This window comes from Plectrocnemia conspersa, unplaced genomic scaffold (genome assembly GCF_051122295.1).
Source record: "Plectrocnemia conspersa isolate PC_06_02 unplaced genomic scaffold, ASM5112229v1 ptg000005l, whole genome shotgun sequence".
Lineage (NCBI taxonomy): Eukaryota > Metazoa > Arthropoda > Insecta > Trichoptera > Polycentropodidae > Plectrocnemia > Plectrocnemia conspersa.
The window spans coordinates 34,168,738-34,194,952 of record NW_028277169.1 but is presented as its reverse complement, the minus strand read 5'-3'; the positions used below and the strand labels follow the sequence as shown (position 1 = coordinate 34,194,952).

General features: G+C 29.8%; 1 protein-coding gene across 2 annotated transcripts in view; it reads right to left on the bottom strand.

The window, feature by feature from the left end:
- Nucleotides 1-26,215, bottom strand: part of Epac (Exchange protein directly activated by cAMP) — a 244,133-nt gene that overhangs the window by 89,779 nt on the left and 128,139 nt on the right. The window contains exon 1 of one of the 2 annotated variants that reach the window (XM_088185581.1): nucleotides 21,306-21,608. The exons of the other annotated variant lie outside the window; for it this stretch is intronic. The gene's annotated coding sequence lies outside the window, so the exon portion shown is untranslated. Of the gene's footprint in view, nucleotides 1-21,305; nucleotides 21,609-26,215 lie in introns of those variants that run through there. 2 annotated transcript variants of the gene reach the window in all.

Genomic DNA, 26,215 nt, shown 5'->3' with positions numbered 1-26,215 from the left:
GAAGTGCCAAGCGACGCGTTACAGATCGTGTACTCTCTCAGTCTCTTAGCAACTGTCAGACAATCAACACGTGATAAGGATGTCATGTGACGTCTCAAGAGCATATTTGTGTTTTTGAATTGCAAGTTTTCTTAAAATTAGGCAGTTGAATGTCTGTTCTATGTAACACATTTTGAAAAAATCACAGTTTTTAATCATAAAACACAATAATTAAAATAAAATCGAGCTAGATAGTATATAGTGACATATATTGATTGTAAGCTTTATTAATGTGTTTTAATTATAAAATACATCTGACTAATTTAAATGGTCTCACTACTTAGTAGTTGTTGATTGTGTTTACTTGGTATACGCATTGAGCTAACGCTTGTCATGTTACAACGGAATATTTATAATATATGATAAAGAATATATTACCTGCCCGGATTCAACCCCGAGCATACCAAAAATAAATTTCGTCCCGCGGTTAAACGCGTGATTTATGAGCGATAGTAACGGCGCGTTACTATTGCGCTCCGAGGCATCAAGAACCCAACCATCCTGGGTCGATTTATTATTTGGGATTAAAACGTCCTTGAGAATTATGCTCGGGGCCAAGTCATAATTTCGACTTCGGGGTACATGTGCCAGGGTACATTTGGAGATTAGACGCGTGACGTAATTCGAGACGCACGCGTAGATACATAGATGTGTCATCTTTGTCAGACTTAATCCTTTGAGTGTCATCCTGATTAGCTAACTGTTTGTATTGGATGGATGGGATATGTGTGCATAATTGCTACTCGAGTGCTGCTTTTAAGTCGTACTAAATTACCATACTACTATAAATATATTGAAACACAATAATAATATTACATATATAAATAAAATGTAACTATTATAACATACAACCATACTTATTAATAATTAAAATAATAAGGCAGCGGGATTGGCACATGTAAATATAATACCAGCTCCTCATATCTGACGCTAAAAATACCTTTCTGGATATTGCCAGGCAGAGATGCAATAAGCATAGAATATTTGGAAGCAATTAAAAACATATTTTTTGTAACTTCACAAGCTTAATACAGCTGTTAGTTTTAATTAGTAAGCTGCAATAAAATATATGCGTATTTTGATTGTCATAAATACTTTAATATAAAAAAATGTAGTACTAAAATTTTCGATATGTTACTATTTTATTCCTATTTAAATACTAAATAAATAAATATTGCACTAAATATTTAAATCTATTCCCTTGAGAATTTTTAAATATTTAATTATAAACTGTCATTTTAAAGATCCATTTAAATCATTAAAAAGAAAAATATTTTATTTTTATTATAAATCTCAATAAAAATTGTCAGATTTCCCCAATGCGTCATACTGATTTGCCGGACACATAGTGACGGGGTCAAAAAGACACAGATTGAGCCGCTGCAGTAAAAGCTTATTAAAGTACACACATAAAAGTTATATAGTTATTAAATGTTATGAATGAGAATGACGGACGAGGCCACACCGGATATTGTTTTCTCGTCGTGGTCAGCCAAAGAATGTGTTGCTTTCGCTGCTGCTATCTCAATTTTGTCAGAGTGCATAAATCGGCCTTCACAATGGCCAATATACAAACAAGATTTATTTACCATTTCACATACATACATATACAATATATGAAGTAAGCATATGATCATAACCATACCCAGATATAGCATAAAAAAATCTTATAAAATTTAAAATATAACAAATGAAAAAACAAATATGATGTACACCTAAAATAGATAAACGCCAAAAATGCTGAACTTCTCAAACTCGTTGAGAAGTTGAATGGCTCGTATAAGAGAGGTGTTCTCAAATGCTGACGTTCTAGCCGTGACGGTCAAGAACAAAGGACGCGATCGCGACTTAGAGTAATATAAAATTCGCAGCTGAGTCGCCGAAAAACGAATGATTGTTGACACCACCTTTTAGAAACTTCAACAAGTGTCTAATTGAGTAGATGCTACACTTAAAATGCAATGAATTGTATCTCAAAGCTCCTAGAAAAAGTACTAGTATTAAAATATGGATACGATCTGTATTTTTAATGTAAAGATATCTAAGGAAATATTAACGTAATTACTCATTATTTAAAACAAAAAAATATGGGATGACTCATCGATGAAAATGTTGCTCAATTATTCAACTATTTTATTAATTTTCAGACTTTTCCTCCCGTACTGTTAACACAAAAACATATGTTTAGTGATAATAACACAATCAAAAACATAAAAATAACGATAAAATTAAGTTTGCAACGCATTAGGATACTCATAAAAGAGTTATGCAAAATTTAATTTTTGTACCAATGAATGCATTAATGTATTCTAGGGTACGCACTATATTTTTTTATATTTTAAGGGAACGCAATCAAATCATATAATGCGCGCCGTTAAATAGTTGGCTGAACTAAGTGACAAAAGACGTTATAACAGTAATCTGAACCACAATAATAACAAAGTTGCAAGCTTGGTAATCGCCGAGATTCCATTGGACCGACCGCTAGGGCTCCGCCCTTGGTTAGTCAAACCTATCATATAACTCTCAAAAGGTTTCTAGAGGGTATGTCTACACACAGAGAGCCTGCACCACTGCCCTTAGAAACAGTAGACCATCCCCAGGTAGCTTTACAAAAAATATATGTATGAATGAATATAACATTGTGGGATTTTAGGAAGATTGGTGAAGTGAAACTCATTAGAGTTTTGTAAATATCAAAGTAGTCTCTAATCTGAATAATTAAATACCAAATATATTTGCCAGTTTTTTTTTCTACAATTCGATTTGTTTTTATTTGTTGGAAATAAACAGTTGACTTTGTATATTTTAAAAAGTAGTCAATATTTCATTATGGTACTGATGCAGTATTTTTGGGTTATGTTTGGGTTAAGTCTCTCTATTGCTTTGAAAAAATATTTTTCAATTTATACATTATTTATAGCAGCCATGACCTGAATAAATATAAAAGAACATACACTTCGTGATTGCCGAAATTCCAAAAACACCCATATTTACGAGTTATTGTTGTGCAGCTGTGGACATTTTCAATGATTGCTCATTTAAATAGATACAAATACTGTTAAATTTTAACTATTATTTTTTAGCATATCGGGCGGATTAATCAAAATAAAAATTCGTACATATTACAATGTTTTTATATTAAAATAAATGGTCTAAATATTTTTTATTGTTTTTTTACAGCATATAATTATGTGGATATGAAACTTTACATATTAAGAATATTTGGAAATTTTATATAAAATGGACGCAGCTCCTTGAGCTGATAATTTATTTTAATAAATTATTAGTAGGATTAAATAAATATATTTAACCTTTGATATACTTCATTTTTTTCATTGTTGAATGTATTTACATAAAATAAAGATAACAAACACCCCTAATAATTAAAACAATTATAACAGTATCAACGTTTTAAAATCTTAATTAAAACGAATATAGATGTGTACACGTTGTATAATAATCACGGACACTAAATAACATCGCCATTGTTGCCTCGGACACAATTTAACGTTAACGTTTACGTTTACTTTGTGGCATCACGGGTGTGGCCGAAATAAAAACTCAATTTGCATTAACCTCGCGTGAGTTCCGTCAGCGAGCGATTTTTTTTTACAATTTAATACAGTATTTACATGTATTACAAAAATAGCACGTGTGCTGTTAACTTCATGTGAAACATCACTTAGCATTGAAAAAGATATGTCTTACAATAGGGCATAATTTTGTTCTATTTTTAATATTTATTTTTAGTCTTTTTTTCTGGTAGTAACTTTTGATATAATAAATTTAATAATGGCAGCTTATCATAAAGCTTTGTGTACTGACTTTGGTTAAGCTTTGACAATAAAAATAATTCTGAAAAAAATAAGCTCTTTTATTTCAGTCTGTAAAGCTTGTTTGTTATATTTAAATAAAATTGAGATGAGCTTTCAATTTATCAAAGTTATCTTTTATACATGATTTTTACTATTTATTACATTAAATGTTTTTTTCTGTAAAGTCGTTTTTTAAACTTTAACCGCATATTTCTTATGCAAAATTTAAATTGGAAAAAGTTTTTTTTTAACGAATTGGAGTAAATGTTATTTGATTATTATAATTAACGATAGTATAATTTAATTTGAGATCTTAAAACCAATACTGTTTTATTAAGCTAAGTAATTTTAAAGAAAATGATGAATCGGCATCATTTTGCATTCCCTACAAAATTATGCAAGAATATCTTAAAAAAATATTTGAAATCAGACTATTAAATTATATTATAATATAAAATATTTATAAAAAATATTTTTGTTTAAATGGTTTAGATCCACTGATCTGCTTGGTAGTTCATACTTATTATAAAAACTAATTGCTTTGAAGATATGCTTCACATAAAACAATCATAACCCATAAGTATATTATAATATACGGTTTTAGACATTGGCATGTCTTATTATAACGGAATGCTGCATTAAACTGCCATTGCCACTTTCTATGCGCAGTCATGCAGGCAAAATATAATTAAAATGGTAAAGTCATAAAGTGGTTAACGTGATGAGAATTAGTTAATTGTTTGAGATTATTTTTATAGGACCGGAAAATAATCCATAAAATTTTATATCCCATTACATTAAAACATCACATCAATATAATTTGATATTGAATAACAGACAATATGTGTGCTTGCATTTATCAGGCTACTTTTAAATGCGCCAGTTTTAACTATTTTATCTTAAAATCTTTAACCGTAAGAAATATACATTAATAAAAAAATACCGATTCAAGTCTATAAGTATAGCACAAAATTTATATACAAATATAATAAACACTCAAATCCTTAATTCACAAGTTAATTATAAGTATATTTATTTATAAAAAAATATATGTTTATACAATTATATACGTACTATCTGAATTGAATAAAATTATTATATTAAAATTTCTTCAATTTAAATATCTAATTAAATTTTATAAAGTAAAGGTAAATTGCGATAAATATTATTTTTAATTAATAGTTCGCTGTCAATTAACCTAACAATCATATTAATGGAAACGTTCCAATTATCCATTACATCACCGACATGTTTATGTTTCATCCTAGTTAATTTAATTTGTTAAAAGCTCGAAAAGTATGCTAATAATATTAAAACGATAACGATAAGTCAATTATGTAAAAACATTTGTTTTATAATATCTACTCTGAATAAAAAGTTAATTAATTAATTAGAATTAAAATGTTTAACATATTAAAATATTTTTACTAGCAAATTAATTCATTAGGCCATGGTTTCCCAAACTATGTTCCGCGGAACACTGGTGTTCCGCGGATCCAAAATAGGTGTTCCGCGGAGCCTAAATAGATATTTCACAAAAATTTAGAGTAGATTAAAAAAATTGTTAGTCTTGCTAATACATAAAAATTGTTCATAAATCTGATACAAAAGCTTGAAAATATGTGTTTAATATTCAACATTGATGTGTATAAAATCTGGAGGGAAAAGTTTCATAATTCGGTGTTGTTTTTTTTAACTTTAAAATTTGATCGTATTTAAACAATATTTTTTTTGTTAATTAATCACACGATATTAGTGCTTGTTATACGAATTTTATTTATGTTGCTACATATGCTACTAGCAGTCACTGTATTTTGCATAGGCATGCACCGTTGACTAAAAAAATTTCCACAAATTTAAAAAATGTTTTGAAGTAGCCGTGAAAATGATAAACTATGTAAAATCTAGACCACTTCAATCCAGATTATTTAAAATTTTGTGCGATGAAATGGGTAGTGAATATGAAGCACTTTCATTACATATTGAAGTGGGATGGCTATCCAGAGGAAAAGTACTATTAAGACTTTATGAACTTCGAAATGAATTATTAGTCTTCTTGAAAGCACAAAATAATTTGCAACATTATTCTATAAAATTTTTAACAAATCCTTCCTGGTTGATACATCTGCATATCTGGCGGATATTTTTACAAAGAAAAATTATGTTAACTTATAATTACAAGAAAAAAGTATTACAATTTTTAATATGAGAGATAAAATTGAATCTTTTGATAAAAAATTACAATTTCAGATTTTATCGATTGAATCTAATAATTCTGATTGTTTTCCTGTCTTGGATATGAATGTTTAAATGAATTGAATTTTCAAGTAGATAAAAAAGTTTCACAAGTATTTTTAGAACACATATATTACTTGAAAATAACTCTTTCGGAATATTTTCCGAAAACTAGTAAGGACGATTCCTGGGTTCGGAATCCATTTTCCGTAACAGTAAAACCAGTGGGCTTAAGGGATTATGAGAATTTAGTTAATGACTCTGATTTGAAACAAAAATATCAGCCATTAAATAATTTCTGGGCGAGTCTGACTGAAGAGTTTCCCAAGGTGTCAAAACAAGTTCTGGTTTGTTTACTTCCGTTTTTCACGACGTATTTATGCGAAGTGGGATTTTTTAAGTATATTGCAACAAAAACAAAATACAGAAATAGGCTCCACGCCACGGCAGATATGAAAATACAACTAACCAAAATTGTGCCTCATATAAAAAAATTGTTATTTAAAAACCCAAAATCATCAGTCAATAGGAGTTTTATTTATTTGTATTTTTATGTTTATTAAATAAATTTAATAACATTTCTTTAATAACATGTTTTATTTTATTATGAATTACCCAGCTTAAAAAATAAGCTAAGTGTTCCGCCAAAATTTTCGGATTTGCCAAGTGTTCCGTCGCTGAAAAAGTTTGGGAAACCCTGCATTAGGCAATGTAAAATATTTTAAAAAATAGCTGAGTATAATATGCGACAATAATCATGTTGTATTGTATAAAAACAGACATTATTAAATCATAAGTAAAAAAAAAAAAACTTAGTATATTAAGTATGCGATACTCAAAGCGCTATCATGAGCAAGATATATTATAACATCTCAAAAGATTAAACTGTTGCGTTTATTTTATAAACCACGTGTATCTTACAATGCTAAAAAAATAAACAAAGGTTATTTACGCAGGATTTCATTTGTAGTCGTAACGCTTTTCAGTAGAAATAATAATTTGAAAACTTTTCCTCGGTGGATATATTTCACATAGCAAATATGGCTCTCGTGAAATTGTACGAGAAACTTAAATCCGCAAACGTAATATAAGCCCGGCTGTGTTTATATTTTATATGGGTTATAAGTATAACACTCACGCATGTATGTATTGTACATATATATATATACATACATTTCTGTTTTTGACATAATATGATCATTTAGAATACGAAGGCGATTTACATTAAACCCTAACATAATCATACTTATTTAATCAAAATAATATCTATCTAAGATCTTATTTAATGTTAGTCACTGGGTTCAATCCCATATTCAATTCATAACTGTAATAATACTTTATAATTTATAAAATAGAATCACTGATTTACAGACTTTACTTTATAATAATTACTTTGCTCAATCTATTGAATTGGTTTAAGATACATAATATAGCACAAGGCCTACATAAATCATTCGTTTATATACGTGTGTATCGGTTTATTGGGCAAAGCTTGGATGTGACATGCAAATATATCAAGCAGAGCCTCCATTTGTGTAAACCGCATTAGCGGTTTGACATTCCCGACCGAGTCCGGTTGACAATTTCAGGATATGAAGTGAAAACCGTATGTGATCCTTTCAGATTAAATGCCCTGAGGGCTAACCAAAAACATATTGTCAAATACGTATAAGAGATAAATTTATAAAAAAATATATTCTACAATCTTCCTCTGCATAGAACAATTAGAGCTGTCCCTTTTCACTAAAATTTTAATAATTAATGGACAGTAACAAATTCAAGTTTGGTTTTGCTAAATCAGACTGATTCTTGAAAAGCAGGTTGCTAATTAAATATATAAAATTTTAAGATTATATGCAGAAGGGATACAAAAATAAAGGAACAAAAATTTTGTATTATTTTTTTTGCGTTGGATTTATAATAAAATATAGTAAAATATTGCAAATGTTAGAGAAGGCTTTTTATAACAATATTATGACTTACAACAAGTGAGCATCGAATGAGGCACACTTAATTTTGATCAATAGAAGAACGCAAAAACAATTATCACTTCTCAGAAGTCAAAAATCCACGTCAAATGCAATAAAATCGTGCAGGAGCCGCCGCAGTGGGAACGCTCGTTACTAAGTCTAACGTCTCAGACTAGTAACTCTGAGGCCACGGGTTCGAGTCACGGCAGCGGCACTCAAATTTTTATTTATAATAATGCAATACCGGCAGTTCTCGAGCTACGACCACCTCAACTCATTCGGAGTTACGACGAAAAAAAAAGTTGTAAAAAAAATTTTTTTTTTAATGTCATATACATAATTTCAAGACTGGTTTGATAAATGTTTCATTACAGAAGTAAAGAAGAACTGTGATGAAAACGACATAGCCTTTAAAATTTTATTGATTCTTGATAATGCTCCAGGCCATCCTCCACACTTAGGGGAATCACATCCAAATATAAAAGTGGTTTATTTACCTCCAAACACCACCAGCATTCTACAGCCGATGGATCAAGAGGGTATTGCTAACTTTAAAGCCCATTATTTAAGAATCACTTTTGCCCAAGCAATTGCAAGAACAGACAAACATCAGACATTGAGAGAATTTAGGAAAAAGTACAACATCTTTCATGCAATAAATAATATCTCAAAAGCATGGTCCAAAGTAACGACGAATTGTATGAACGGCATATGGAACAAACTCTTAAAAAGATATAATGACAATATGTATTTTAATAAAGAAGGGGAAATAGATGAGATAGCAAATATTATTGTAAAATGTGCTCAACAACTTAATCTGGAAGTTGATAATGAAGATGTAATTCATCTTTTGGAAAATGATGTTGAGGAACTCACAACCCAAGATTTGACTGAGATTGAGTAACAACGAGTTGCAGAAAAAAATGTATGGAGCTAAAAGAATTAGATGAACTCGAAGAACCACCAAAAAAATTTGTGTTAAAAGAAATGGCTGCAGCTTTTAGCCAAATCATTGATCCTATTAAAAAATTTGAAAATATGAACAAAGACATCGATAGATCTTCGAGGGTACACGGCTTTATTCAGCAAGCACTTGCGTGTTATTATGAAATTTATAGAGAAAAGAAACAACAAACTGTACAAACAAACCGGGACGTTTTTTTAAGAAAAACAAGCACTATCACTGCACTCGCTGAAAAATCTCAAGAATTAACAAAGGATATCAGTAGCACATATGATAAAAATACTCTAGATCAATTCTTATAAATAAATTATTTATATAGATATTTGCTACGAAGTATTTAGTTAACAACTTGAAGTCAGCAATAAAAGTGGTTTTTGTATTTCGCATGTATGCATTGTTTTTAATTATTTTTTGTATGATTTTCGACTTACGACCTTTTCGAGTTACGACCAAGGTGGTGGAACGGAACCTCGTCGTAACTCGAGAACTGACTGTATTATTAAAACCGGCCTCAGCATAATAGTTTAAATTTAACATACATGTCTTCAAATCTGATGGTTTTAATACCTACATGTAGGCATTTATTGTCTTATTGACTTACTCAGTTGCTACAATTTTATTGATCTACACCTCAAATCAGATTACAGTGAAATAAAAATTAAAATATGAGGATATGGTGGATATCAAAGCTTTGTTGTTTAAGCGTATTATGAGAACAACCGTCCTGCGAGAAGGGTGCAGCGTTCCTTATATATTTCGAGCTCGTTAAAAATGTATCTGTACCAGATCGTAAAATTATTTCTAATATGCGATCTACTAAATCCACACTTAAAAACAATTGACAGACCTCGCCAGAAAATATAGAAGAAGTAACAGCATCTATTCAGAAATCACTTATATATATTCCATAGCAATAAGGATATTAAATCGGAATTTATGGAAGATTTTGCACGTCGATTTAAACTGTAATTTTTAAGTAAAAAAGAAATTAAAAAAATTCAACAGGTTCGTTCCTGGTTAGTTTATGAGTAGCAAAGAGGTTCATTTATATATCAGTGATACTTAAAGAAAAATGTTTTTAAATATGGTTTTTGATCTATTGAGAATTTAAATAGAAAATACGTCATTCAACTTGATATAGCCCGAAGAGAAAATGAGAAATTCTAGAAAAATACTTCGGCAATATATTGTATGTGACAGCTGCCAGTCATATGTTCTGTTTATTAAAACTCATTAAAACATAACTGTTTTTAATATATTTTTCATAAATTCATACAATTTATTTTTAAATAGCTTTGTGCATTTTATATATAGTTTCAAAATGTGGAAGATCTTTATGCCCCAGTCAGTATATATCATACAATTACAATAACTACGATAAATTTTCGTCCTCTATTACTTAAAATATTTTATTCATTCATTTTATAATAAACAACAGTTAACTCATTATTATTGGATCAAGATTATCAATATCGATTAAAAATATTTCCATAAAAACTTTATATATTACTTTTGTAGAATTTTTTTTATTGTATAATAAGATTGATGATTGTGTATTATAAATATAATAATTGTTAATTCATAAATTTCAAAGCAACGCATATGTTTTCGTATTTTATAGCCACAGTTTATATCATGAATAAAGAAATTGAATCAAATATTATTACATACATGAATAAATTTATATTGCGAGTTTAATTATAAACTTTTGTTTCTAAAACAACTTCTCGCCTGTGAAGTACTGATTTCACACATCACATGTCCAAGTAATTCATAACAGCCGCAGGCAGGAGATGTTGTATTAAGTATTATATATCAAAATGTACAATTGTATGTTGCTTGAATTAATACAGCTCTGATTTTTATATTATATTTACTACATTCCACTCAATATCCTGAATAGACACTAGATTGTATCGAATCAATTGGCTTAATCAAGAATAAAGGAAAAAATCTTCCGAGAATCTTAGCTCACAGCAAATGAGACAAAATGTAACTCTTTTTATAAAATACGTTTTCATCGTACATGATATAAAAAAATCTCGGAAAAACGCTTAGTAACACATGTCTCTTGTGGTTTTTCCACGATAATGCCCTTCAAGCAACGTACAGACGCTGCTAATTCAATTATGTCTTACTTTAGCCAATTGATTGGCTGCGTATTTGTATTTGAGGCTATATTGTTCATAATTGAAATTGCAAGTGGCTTAATCGAATCAGGCGCCAGAGTACTCTTTGGTGGCGCTTTAAGATAAATGAGACAAAATGCTCCATCTATTGTGAAATAGGAGCGTTTGAAGTATCATTAATTAAATTTTGTTTAAAAAAAACCAAAGAGGCTTATATATAAAATTATAAAACTAAAATATATATTATTAAAATAAAAAGATTTTTAAAGAAAATGTATATTCTAAAGTCAGTCGGTACCTCACTGTCGTGAGGTACCGAAGCTAGCGAGTGTGCGAACACCGGACCCTTAACTTTTTGGGTTTTAAATATTATATTTTTACTCTATTTCTAAATTTATTAATTTAAATTAGACATTTAGACCTATGTGTAGTTGTGTTATATACAATATAAATGGGAAGAGATTGCAGATGAGCGCCTGTTCAAAGAATATTTATTAATAATTAATACTTGACTAAAATCAAAGAGTTTATTTCACAAAGATCAATAAGTTGTATTAGCAACTACGCATTTGATTTCTACGGTTTATGACGTATATAAAATAAACTGAACATTGTCACGTTTAGCATTTCGGACATTTGGATTTCGAGTACGTAACATTTTTTTAACGTATATACTATTTATAATAGTCACGTACACTCAGTTTATTCAAACAACTTTTCTTGTTGACTAAAAAAATAAAATAAAATTTTATTCGTAAAAATACAAAATAAAAGTAATATCAAATTTCATTGTACGGCAAAAATATCGATAAAATCGAATCTAGTATTATACATAAACATTTCCTAAAGGACGTAAGTAATACGAAAAATTCCCACATTTTTACATAATATTATGCAAAACATATGTGGGTCCGTGAGTTTTTTTATTATTATATACAAATCAAATTTATTTTTTATAGTACCGACAAATATAACACTTGTAGATAGGGTCAGTAAAGTGTGTCAAACCAATCAATATTATATTACGATTATAGCAAGTACTATCGACTAGTACAGTGGCTTTCAAACGTTTTCATTACACTCCTAGCAAAATTTCTATTAAAATATATGCTTAACTATACGTAAATATTAGGTAATCCCGAAATAAATATCGTTTTTATTTGGCCGTTAAAATCTGAGTACTTTTGTAATATCTGGACTGATTAAATTATATTATATTATTGCTTATTTCAACGAATAAGTTACTTAATATTTTAATGAATAATTGGATTATAAAGTTATGTTACAAATAGCATATTATTATATATCATATTTATTAAGCGTTTTTTAATGTAATAGTAATAGACACATTATTTTGAAAAACCACTCGATTGTATATTATTACATTTTAATGTTAATCAAATTAATTTACAGTCAGAGCGCAAGATTAAGTGCGCATATTAGATATGCGGCTAGAATATATTAATTAGCTAATACTAACTAATCCATTATGGGTAGTATATAATAACGAATTATGTATCTACGCAAAATATTGTATAATAAAGATTATAAGGTGTTCAATTTTTGTTTATTTTAAACAACGTTAACATTGTATACTCCGTGTTATTTTTTATATAAACGATTTTTACAAGAATAAAAATACAGAAAAAATATGATAATTACAATTGCTTTTTTATAACTATTATCTAGATTTCAAGAGGAAATCATAAAGATAAAATAAGACTATGTATTATACATTATTTTTATCAAAATTATTCTTATATAAATATTTAGAGATTACATTAAAAATATGACAGAAGTTTAAATATAAACATTTTGCGAGTTAGACATTTAAGAATTCTAAAAGTCAAACTTTTATTTTGATAATACTAAGAGGTTTCTGGAAAAAGAGATTTTCGTATATTTAATAAATCCAAGATGAAAAAGAAATATATATGTAATTTCATACAAGTATATTTAATTCTAGCTTTCAAGATCTGTTTGTTTTATGCTTTTATATATGTATATATATAATGGTTAATAATCGTCCTGAATAAATAAGGAAAAATGACTTATCTCTATTCAACTATTATTACAGCTTACAATCAAATATGTCACAACCGATGACCTAGCTCAGTTTTATTATAAATATTTATTACAGTATTCCGTGAGATTAGGAAAATCAAGGAAAACCTAATGTGTGATATATATAATAATCGCTTATTCTAATCACCCAAATACTAATTATAAGTCTGTACTTGCATTATTTATACATTTTTTTCTATTTAAAAATAAAATTTATTAAGAAACATTAAGCACACCTGTCCCCTAATAAAATTTGCATGTATCTAAATTATAATATAGGCACGCAACCGTCGCTTTTTTATCAAAACCAACGACATAATCTATAATAGACTATGGTACTATAATATAAATGTGGACACACAAACATACATATGTGGCACGCATACCGTTCGTTCATTATCTCTGGCGTACGTACAATACGTTCAAACAGTAAAGGTAGGCGCGTTGTCCTCGCGGCCCGGAAATGACGTCATCACCTGCTAATTGAACCAGTTGTGGCGCATGTCCTGTCTATTGGAGAGTCAGGATATGTACATAATGCACATTATTATATGGTTCTTTACTAGGATATATCTACAATAAATATTAAATTTAAAGCCCTTATCATTGACAATTATTTTTTAATTGTAGCTATATGCAGGGCCTCTTTTTTTAAATTGTCATTACACTAAAATTAATAGTATTTTATTAAATGACATAATTTTTTTGATTTTTTCGTAATTTATTTTTTTATATATTTTTTTTATAATTTATTTTCATTTTCATAATTTATTATTTCCTATTTTTTTTTTTTTTCATATTTCCTTTTTTTTGCTAAATTCAATTTTAGAATCCACGTCCAAAGCAATAAAATCGTGCCGTGAGAATATATTGAGGCATATCTAAAGCGAATTTTTTCCAATATGAGAGCGCAAAAATAAGTATCATTTCTCAGAAGTCAAAAATTCACGTTAAAACCAATAAAATTATACCGTTGCCGTCGCAATGGGAATGCTTGGTAACGAGCGTTTATACTACGCAAACAATCACCTGCATACACGCACAATGATGTATGGTAAAAAACATATAATTTATTTTTGCAAAAATATTGTAAATAATAGCGTTTCTAGTTATGATTTAAAAAAACATAGCAACCAGAGAATTAATATATAATGGTTGTTGTCATTTACAGGGTAGTGCAAAATTGTAAGGCACATCTAAACCGAATTTTGCCCAATAGGAGAGCGCAGAAAACAATTATCACTTCTCAGAAGGCAAAAATTCACGTCAAAAGCAATAAAATCGTGTCGGCGCCGTCGCAGTGGGAACGCTCGTTACCGAGCGTTCCCACTGCGACGGCTCCGACACGATTTTACTGCTTTTGACGTGAATTTTTGCCTTCTGAGAAGTGATAATTGTTTTCTGCGCCCTCCTATTGACCAAAATTCGGTTTGAAAATACTTTGATCAGCCTTTTTATATTATAAATCCATGGTAATATGATTAAGGATAGCTGTGATATTTTCAAATATAGTGTAATATCGAAAAGCAGACAAACTGTGAAGAAATATGTAAGATGCGATAACTGTCTACACTCATTTTTCCGCTTATTTTCCCCCAAGAGATAAGTTGGCTTAGTTTGTATTTTGGACTCGACCTAATAAGAACTTACATTAGGTTAGATTTGGGTTTGAACAGTAAATGGACGTTTCGCAACTGCAAATTTACAAACAACACAAATTGAGCCGCGTCAAAAAACTACAATCTGTCTCTTTAAATACTAATGTAATGTAATAAATTTGAATACTTTTGAAGGCAATGTTCCGCTCTTTTTATTTCTTATATAATATATATATAAAAAGGGCTTACACCTGAACTACATCAGATTCATTATTTGAGATCGGATTTAACTTTTTTTTTTTAATATATTCTTGCTGTGATTTTTTCCAGAGTTGGACCTCTCAAAGAGAAGGGCCTCGGGAGTTTGTACCCTCTCCCAGCAAGCCTGACTTTAAGCATTAATATAATCAAATACTATACGATACAATTGAGTCGATCAAATGCTAAATTGTCCATTATCAATTTTTATCAACATTGAGTTGAGAATAAAAATAGCAAGATAAATCTTAGTTAAATTAATAATAAAATAATACAATTTTTAATTGGAAGGGGTGCAAATCTTTTTGATATTGACATTTATCGTAATTTGATAGATAATGACTTTTAAGTATAATCGATTAAATTGAGAAAAGCACATGAAAATGAAACACTAGAATCGCAAAACATATATGAATTTACAGAAAGATGAGAAACTAAAGCTGTGGATATAAATAATTATTAGAAAAGTGTGCCACCGATTTTTCATCACTGTCTATGGGAATCCCTGCGGGAGATCTTACAAATTATTTTCCAAAGGAACTTCCTTTCGGTAATTCTTGTTATATCCGAGTTGTATTGAACTAAAAGATAAGATAATAAGATTTCACGGATCGTATGATATGGTAATTTAAGAATAAGAAAGAAAGTAAATTGGATACACTCTTGACGCAGAGATAATTATTTTTGGGTAGAGAAACGAATGTTATTATGTTTTTTTTTTTATGAAAATAGATTGAATTTATAAGCATGGTATAGGTGTACATAATATATAATTTTATTTATCAATAAAAAATAATCATAATACAATATATTCATACTTTATTATTGTATGTATATGTTATTATTTTATTATTTGATGACTTAAACTCATTTTTTATTCATTATAATTAATTTTATTAATCATGTTAATAAAAAATATTTAAAAAAATATATTTTAATCGATTGCAGTAGCACGTAATCGATTGTCAAGCACGTTGCTGTTCAGCTCAACATTCAACTTCACAATCATCGCTACTGTTTATGGTTGGGAGGAATTCTTGTGATAGAAACACAGTTCGAATTTAAATATACAGTTAGTTGAAATCCTCACAAAATCCAATTATGCCTGCACTACACTCTCTGGAAGTTGGCCAAGGTTGACCAAGGGCGGAGAATATAGTGGGTTACTTCGGTCGAGTTCGGTTCTGCCCGCTCTAAAATTTCTCGGAAGTTGTCCGAGGTTACCGATAACGGGAGGTAAAATAGGGGTAATTCAGTTGATTTGGCCAGCTTTGAGCGCTGCCGAACATTGTCGGCAAACGGACCGAAGTCAAAGAAACCAAAATCAGAGCTGCTCTTTTGAGCGCGAGCGGTGAGATACTTCCCCTTTCAAGTGACGAGAGTGAAAGAGATAATGATATGGTTTTTCGCAAACTGAGATAGAACGAGTAGCTCGGTTCAATTTCAGTATGCGCGTAGGCGTCCTATGGTTAACACGCACGTCGAGCGCTGCATCGTGGTCACTTGGTCTAGTTATAATACCACATGCTTATCGGGGACTTCAACAGACTCTTACTGACATTTTTTGAATATTTTAGGGCACCAAAAGCGATTAATTATATTTTTGATAGTATATTCTTCTAACAGATATTTTTTTCATAAGAAATTAAATAATTAAAAAATAATTAATGGTACATGGTTTTGTTAAAAAAAATCGTTTCGAATATCCTTATGTATTTTCCTTGATCTGTTTATAAAAATGTCACACCATAACGAATTCTTGTTAAGAATCGATGGCGACAAATTCTAAGATAGTCACAGATGTGGTGTTTCTATTCAAAAGTATCATTTTTATGCCTTATGGCATTTTGCAAAAGCCGACAAAGATTTTGCGTAAATTGAATAGTTACGACCGAAAAGTTTTCACTGATATTGTATTGGTGAGTACCCACACAAACCTATATAATTATCAGTAGCGTAATTTTAATAATATGACAATTTAAAAATTGCGATTATTTGGCACATTTTTCGATCGCGCGCAAATATGCCAGCAGCCGCCGTGCGGACGTCATTCACGGCCGCCGTCCAGACGGAAGTCGGCAACCTCGGCCGACTTCAGTTGAACTTCGGTTCGGACAACATCCAGAGAGTGTAGTGCAAGCATCACTTCCTCAAACATTTTAAATTGGCCGTTGCGTTAAAAGTGGGCGAGCAGGAATATATATCCCGGTTAGACCAAAGGTGTATATAAGCGCATATATTATATATAGTGCATTTATTTAAAATTCACTTTCATCAGCTCTTCATCGAGAACTACTACCCAGCTTGGGGCACAAGAGAGTTTATTTAAACATGCATTAACTTGGGTTATTTCTCGCACCATCAACAGAGACTGAAGAGCATGAGAAAACAACCGCTTCTCTCTCAACGTTAACCCTGTTACAGCCACATAAATTGCATCCATGGATTTTTCAAACGTACGAGTACCTTAAATATACAAATCAATTTGTCAGTAATAAGTTCAATGCTATTATTTATGCTGCAATATTTATTTGCTTTTATAAAATCAAGTAACCATGTACAATTTTTGTTTAGTAGTTTATTTTTTAAATGACAGCGTCCTATTGCATATAAGCCAAAGAAAATAATTCTATGCCATTGTCAATGTTAACTACATTAGGTTTTTAGGTCAGTAGCATTTCATTTTAAGTCACAGACACATTGTTACGTGACTAATTGGCGCTTTTGGACTGTTAATACTTAATTGCGGCACCGACTTATGTAATTAAATAATCTACAAATTCAAGACTGGAGTAAAATACGAGAAGATGGATGAATTTTTTATACCGAGTTTTCACTCTAGAATATTGTATTTCAAAACCCGTCCGATTATTTAGACTGTTCTATTTTAGAAATGATTTCGTAGAAAGTACAAAGGCTTTCACAAACAATGTGCGCGTTTATAGATATGACGATAATATTTCTGACGTTTTGGCTCATCAAATGAAAAACGAGAATTGTAACTTTTTGTTGTTATCGAAAATACGATGTTTATTTGTAAAGAGTCGATTAATCACGAAAGTAGTAACAGAGTTAAAATAAACAATTTCGGGAATTTAATTTTGCGATCAAATATTAATTGATTTGAAAATTTGTTATTTGATTTTAATTAAATATTTTATATTTATAATATTAATATTGAATAGTATACTAAATAATCTTGAAGCAATGTTTGAGTTAGTCAATGTAAACATAACATCCTCTTTAAAAAATACATATGACACATCATGCAATGTTACTTTTAAGTAGATAAAATAACGGAAATGAGCAAATGCTATAAAAAGTATAATGTCTTTAAATATATGTACTATGTTTGTGTTATGCTAAATATAAGTCAACGTCGGTTAAGTCATAATCAAACTTGAGTTTATCATATTTTTCATTCAACATACATATGTATAATAAGTATTATATATAAATAAGGAAGTTTTTTTAGTTTCTTAAATAGAATCATATTTTTAAATATGATCCATGTATGTTTTTATGTTAAGTTTAGACTATGAATACTATTTTTGGAACACAAGATTTAAGAGCAAAGAAAATGTATTATAATATATAAGGGAGTTAGAGATAAATTTAGATCTAAAAGAAACATGTAATTTCAAAGTACTACTTAAATAATATTATTATATTATTTGCATTTATATAATTTTAATTATTATGTATTATTTATATATATGTATAAAACCAGATACGTATTTTATCAAACCATACTTTACAAGGTTTTGTTCAGATCATTGCTTTTTTGAAAGATTTTTGTGAATAAGTTAATCTATACTATCATTTAATTAAAAATCTTTTAATTAAATGATTATCAACAATTCAAAATTAAAATTTAATTTTCTTTACTAAATAATCCTGACGTGAAATTGATATTAAATGTGATAATAAATCCTATGTAATTTTTTTTATTATTAGCTACAATATGAAACTCGTAGAAAATACACATACAATTTAGTAATAAACAACTGGTTAATTATAGTATATATAAACAGTACCTTTAATATATAATAAATACATTATTATCTGTGACATCTATAAATAAATATGTAAATTAACCACATTGCAACTTAAATATGCATTTTTACTTGATAGAGTGTGTTCTAAGTTGCTCCAAGGCAAAGCTGACTTTGGTATATTTTTCCCGTATAAAACGTCATTTAATGAGTAAGTTTTTGTTGATAAACAATCTTACAAAACCCAGTCAAGAGACACAGTACACGCGCGTTTGAAGTCGCGCAAGCAGTGTCCGTGGACCTAGCAGCCGTCGAGAAGTACGTCCAAATTTTTACAATCACACGTGACACGGTGGGGACACGCTCAGCAGATTTTACCTTGCTTTCTGACAAGACGTACTGACGCAACCAAAGATCTACTATATACTGTACGCCTCATTATTTTTATAAATTTTAGTAAAAATATATTTTACGCTACACACTTATATAACGAGGCAATCGTCACAACCATATATTATTACAATATGAAATTAAAGATTAACTTAATTTAAAAAAATAATAATTATATTTAATTTTATCAAGTCAAGCAATATAGTGCGATAAAAATTAAATTCTGTTACATTGTCCAAAATTGGTTATACTTTGTAAGATTAGGGACCATCGTCACAAAAAATATAACAAGAATCAAGCTGCAGCTCACAGATGTAAGCGACGAGGTCGGAGAACTCTTTACTGAAACAAGGGCCGCAGATTCCGCGTACCGCCTAGAGACGCAGCCCCAGTATCACGCCTAAACCGACGGCAGAGGCGCCTAAACGCACGCTGTCTTTACTGCGCATCGAGGGTGGAGACTGAGCTTCATCGCCGAGGGTTTAATCTAGTATCAAGAACCTGCGGTAGCATCCGAGCTCTTAACCAAAACTTCTAGCAAACAGTCTCATATCATTAAATTAACTATATATATAATATAATATTTTTTTTCATTATTCTACAATTTAAATATATCACAGAAATAATGATAGACACATTAAGTTTTCACAACATACACGTAAATTTTGTAGTCTCAAATTTAAATTTATAAATCAAAAATTATTAAAAATAAAAAAATAAATTATGAATTTGAAAATATGTATATTATGAAAAAATTTAAATTTCAAAAAAAATGTGTCATTTAATGAAATAGAAATATATTTAAAAAATGACGAACTATTAACCCCCCCCCCCCCCTCCCATGTAAACGCGGTCCGAGTAACTTTCCCTGTGGAAGTACAGTTAGAATCTTACGCAAGGTCTAGTGTTCAATATTTAGTGAAACAGTTAAACGATAATAAATTGTGGATTACCAATTCTGCAAATTTTGGTCATAATAGACACCGCCGATAAACATTCTATTCACATGTGTTTATCATAAAAGCATTTTTTTATTGTTGAGAAAAAGCGTATTATTGTCTCGCATTTTGAAGCAAAATAAAGGCGCATAAAGGACCAGTATTTCAGAGCAGCACTAAGCACTCGGGTATATTGAAAAAAAATCGATTACCTGTGTTTCTCAAGTATACAAATTGTCACATTTTAATTTTTTTATTCAATTTAAATAGAAATAGAATAAACGAATATTTTACAAAGATTCGATTTATTATTCCAATATTCATTTAGATAAAAATCGAGCGAATAATTCGAATATTCGATTAAGAACCCTAGTGGCCACACAATGGTTGTTTCGCCACCAGCTCAACACCTTTAAGCTACCAAGGCATGGATTAAGAGCTTTGTAGAAACTGATTCTGCCTTAAAAACCTTCCAGTATAAGAACGATGTGAATGCAAAACATATTTACCCAATACAGCAGAGCCTAAGCTCAGAAATAATAAAAAATAACTAAAATTCTAAGTGCACTTAAGAATGAACAAGTGTCTATTGTACTTTAACATATACCTGAAACCAGCATACTGATTGTTTGAAATAACTGTATGTGCAGATTAGAAGCCAGAAGCAATTTACTATGTTTTTATTGTTTTCATGCTTTTTTTTAAATAATTATAATATATACTAACAAATTTTACGTATTTATAAGTTATCAATCAACTTAGTTGCCACACCCGCGTCGTGAGAATTTTTTATAGCACAAGAAAAATTATCCGATTTCACTACCATCAAAGTTGCAAGAATTTACTGAATTATAATGAAACTTACTAGCTTTTTATATACATATAGTAATGGTAATTTAATGTTTACCTAATTATGAAGATCGTTGTGAAATCCATAGATGACACTTTTTCAATTTATTAAATGACATCACATCAAGCATAAACCGTCCGACGACGACGACGCACATGGTCGGTTCACATGTCACATAATGTTTATTTTTTATCGACTGAATTTTGATTTATTATAAACACGTATTTTTAACACTCGGACCCTTTGTCAGATCGGCGTCAGATAACGGCGCGATTGTTTCGTTACACAAGTGTGTCATTGTTGACTGTTGTCACAATGACAAGTCACACTCGCACGTGCCAATCGCAGGAGGCACGTCCACTGCTGACAAGCCACCGAGACCTACTGCTGTCCGATAATAACAACACGCGATAGATGAACAAACGATTATAAGTTCTATCTGAGATAAGATGAGTAGATCGAACTAGACTATTACCAGATCGAACACATGGGAATTTAAGACAATGGTTTTGTGGTGAGATTGTGTATCTGGGAAATTGGTTCGGTGTGAAGATTGTACCAACTCGATGCAATACCTTGTGTTGTTATGATGGGAGAAAAATTAGTCTAATTGCTGGATGAGGTGGATTTATGACTTTTTATGTTTCGTGGTTCAGTGATAATTATATGTACAGGTGAATTATTATTATTATAATGGTGCTACCGAGAAGTAACAGGATTATAGCAACACCAAGTCTATCCGTTAAATTAATTGAAAATTTCAAGGAGTGAATATGTTTATTGACACTAACATAACATATTAAATATGCATGTAATTTATTTTAAAACTATAGCTCAATTATGTATTTTCATCAATAATCGATAAAGGCATTTTAACGATCAATAGCTAACAATATTTTATGGTAATAACGGATTTTATTTAAACTACATAATTTTTCTACAGATCCATTAAACATAATAACATGTAATTTTATTTCTTATGCCGCATTTGTTAAACCATAATGTTGCGGAAGTTGTTAACATTATAATTTATAATACTTGCGCTTTAATCTATAGCGATAAAAAAATATAACTTAAACAATAAAATTAAATTAAAAATATATATTAATTTAGGAAGACTTGCAGTCAAATTTTATATGACTGGATAATTAAAATATTATTTATGACAACTTACAGTTAATTAAATGTTATAATTGCCTATCAACCTTTACATATGAATAGTTTAATTAAAATCGACTATAACAAAAAAACATGTCAGCTTAAACTGAGTTACAAAAATTGATATAGAAATCAAATAAAAGGTGAAGATGAGATATTTTTTAAGTGATTTTATACTATGTTACCTTTTAATTTAAAAAATACATAGTTAGAATGTAATAGTAAAAAATCAGCATTGAATTAATTTAATATTTATATAATAGCCATTATTTTAAAACAAAATTGCGTATCACACTAAAAAATGTAATAAAAAACATTTTTATTTTAATTACTATTTTCAAACGTTTTTACCCTATTTTCTCTACAATTTTAACAAAGATAAGATTTAATATTTTTTATTAGCCTCCATTTTGGAACAATGTTTTGCTTAAAAACTTAGCCAAGATTAGATAAAATATATTTTTTAAATAAATTTTAAAGCTATAGAGTACGCTCAGGATAAGGATTCCGGTTTGTTATTGTGTGCGTGAACTGTGTGGCTCAAAACAATTTCGTTCAGAATATTTATTTTTTTTATTTTAAAAGAAAATATATGTTTATTTAACATACATACATTTGAGCTAAATTGGAAATTTTAACGGACAATTAAAAATATATTATATAATCCAAGAAACCAGACATTGATGTCATTAATTAAATATTTGCAAAATTCAAAATCTTTCACAAGTCAAAAAAATAATGAGGTCTTTAGCTATTCTTCAAAAGCAAAAAAAAAAAAAATGGGGTAAGAAATTATTTGCAGATTGTTTAATGGCTCGACGACTCTATTAAATCATTAGAATCTATTGAATAAATTAAAAAAATTTCATTGGCGCAACTATAAGAATAGTAACTTTTTTAAGCCTTACAGAGAATAGTGTAAAAAAACCAACAACGTACGGATTAATGGAAAAATAATTAAAATATTTTAATCCACGGGTAAGAGAACGAATAACTTACAGTGTATATTTGAAGTCTTGATATCAATTAACCCAGATATGCCCAAGAAATTTTGTTTTCCTTAAATTTCATTTATAAATAAAAAACAGTGGCACGAGTTTAGTGACCTACCCATGGGACAGTGGGCATATCTGGGTTAAATCAATATCAACACAAAATTATTTAAAATAAATCACTAGAGAAGATCGAACTTCTGTGTCATACTGCACTTTAATGACGAATACCAGCGTTGACGAATCAGCGACTGTCCTTAAAAGAGAAAGCGAGACAACTAATTACACGCTACATCGCTTCTCCCTCTCATATACATGTACACGCACACAATAACAAACCGGCATCTTTATCCCGAGCGTACTCTACCAGTTAGCATGTCCTTAAAAACCTACAAATGAAAAAAAATATTTAAAAAAAAAAACTTTTTTGTTTGTAACTTTACATTTTGAACTATTTTTTAATTTTTGCCTTTTCAGTTTTTTTTAATAGCTGTCATTTTAAAATAATATGGCGGATAAGACTAAAAATGTAACAAAAAACATTTTTTTAAATTAAATTAAGCAGAGCTAGATTTTTTTTATTATTTTAAATAGCCCTAATTCTTAAGCAATGTGACGGATCAAAAAAAAACTAGAAAACCTTTAATGTCGATATGATAAAAACCACGACAGATATCGTGTCCACAAATTTCTTCGAATTTGCTAATAGTCACTGATATATTTGGGTCAATTGAATTTTCTAAAAAATAATATCGTGTATCTAGACCAGAGGTGGCCAACCTTTTGTATACCATGCGCCAATTTTTTCACAGACAAGTTCAGATGCGCCATACAACTCAAACACTTTTTTTACCTTCTTAAGTTCACATTTGGTGTTGTAAAATAGAGATAGGAGTAGTAATTACTTCGCTTATAAGAGGAAAAGGAATAACTCAATCATTAAATGCAATCAATAAATTTACGTCACTTCAAAAGACACACGTTTATTAGAGTAGCAATCTACAATAGTCAGAAATAATCACATGGACAAGAGGGTGACCGCTGTTGTGGACCCAACTGATGCTACAGCTGCCGGAGAGTCTCGTTTAGTGAAGATAACTCTGAACTACAGTTGTTGGATTTGAACTGATAAACATGATTTACATTTTTAAATTATTTAATTATTGTATAAAAGCAACATATATTACGCACATAAACATTTCCTACCTTTATTGAAACTTTTGAGCCTGTTTGGATTTCGCTAGTTTTTTAATGTTTGGTGTCAAATTTGTTGTTGAAAGCAGCAGAGAATTCTTCAAATTCGAATCAGTTATTCGCGACCTTGTTTTGCTTTTTATTAATTTCATTGATGAAAAGGCCTGTTCACACCTGTATGTGGTTCCAAAGCGACAAACATAACTTTTTGCGTACTTTCTTAGCTCTGGGAAATGTTCACTGGGTAATGAATGCCAGAAAATAATAATGTCAGATGCATTTTGATCCTGGAAAAGCTTATCATATTTCATTTTTAAAAAGGAATTGGTTTTTAAATCAATTAATTCCATTTGCATGTTACTTGGCATCTGCATTATATTTTGTTCACTAACTGAAAATGGGTTTATAAATGCGAGCATACAGTTTTCTTCTTTAACAAAGTCACGAAAACGACTCTTGCAAAATCTTGATTTTGTCAATATATTTTGTTAAATTGCTATTACCCGCAGCACGTTCACTCTGTTCTTTCAAGTGTGGAAATTGACTTAAATCCTCATTTTCTAACTGGGAGACGAACAGTTTTAATTTCATTTTAAATGAACTGATGCTATTTACTAGGCTAGGAAATAATTTATTCTTGCCTTGTAGTTTTATGTTCAGATCAAAATCAATTAAAAATGCCAAATCAAATAGCCAGTTGTTGTTAAATAATAAACTTCTTTCATCAGGTAGTTCATTTTCCTGTTCCAAAAAATTGGAAACGGCATTTTTCAATTTCCAAAATCTACTCAGAATCTGACCTCTAGAAAGCCAGCGCACTTCACAATGAAGGATAAGTTCACCATATTCCAAATCAAGCAATTCACAGTATTCTTTGAATTCTCGTCTGTTTAATGCTCTTGCTCTAATTTTATTCACACATTTCACAACCGGTAACATAACATGCTGCATATTTAAAGTTTTCCCACACAATGCCTCTTGGTGTATAATGCAGTGATATTTTAATACAGGACGTTTTAAAAAATTTTCAAGCAAAGTTGTAAAGCCATTGACTTTACCTATCATTGATGGTGCTCCATCAGTACAGACACTGATGAGTTTGCTATAATCTAATTTTAGATTTTCTAGGCATGATTTTACTTTTTCAAATATGTCTATTCCTCTTGTTTTACCATGCAATGACTCCAGACTAGCAAGTTCTTCAAATACATTAAAATTATCATCAATTCCTCTTATAAAAATGTTTAACTGGGCAACATCACATATGTCCGTTGATTCATCCAAAGCTAGAGAAAAGAAAGTACAAGAATGAACAAGATCTTCCAGTTGCTGAGATACATCCTGAGAGAGTTCCTCGATACGTCTCGTAACTGTCTGCCTTGATATAGAAATTTCGTCTGCCTTTCTTTCTAAAACTTTATTACCAAGATGGCGTGCAAATATTTGGAGACAAGGCTTAACAATTTCTTCTCCATCAGAAAAAGGCTTCTTTTTTTTCGCCAATGCTAAAGCAATTTCATATGACGCTTCTGTCATTGCCAAGTCTTCACAACTTACTTTAACAAATATATTTTGTCTTTTTCTGATTTCTTCCTTTTTCTTAGTTACATATTCTTTTCGTAA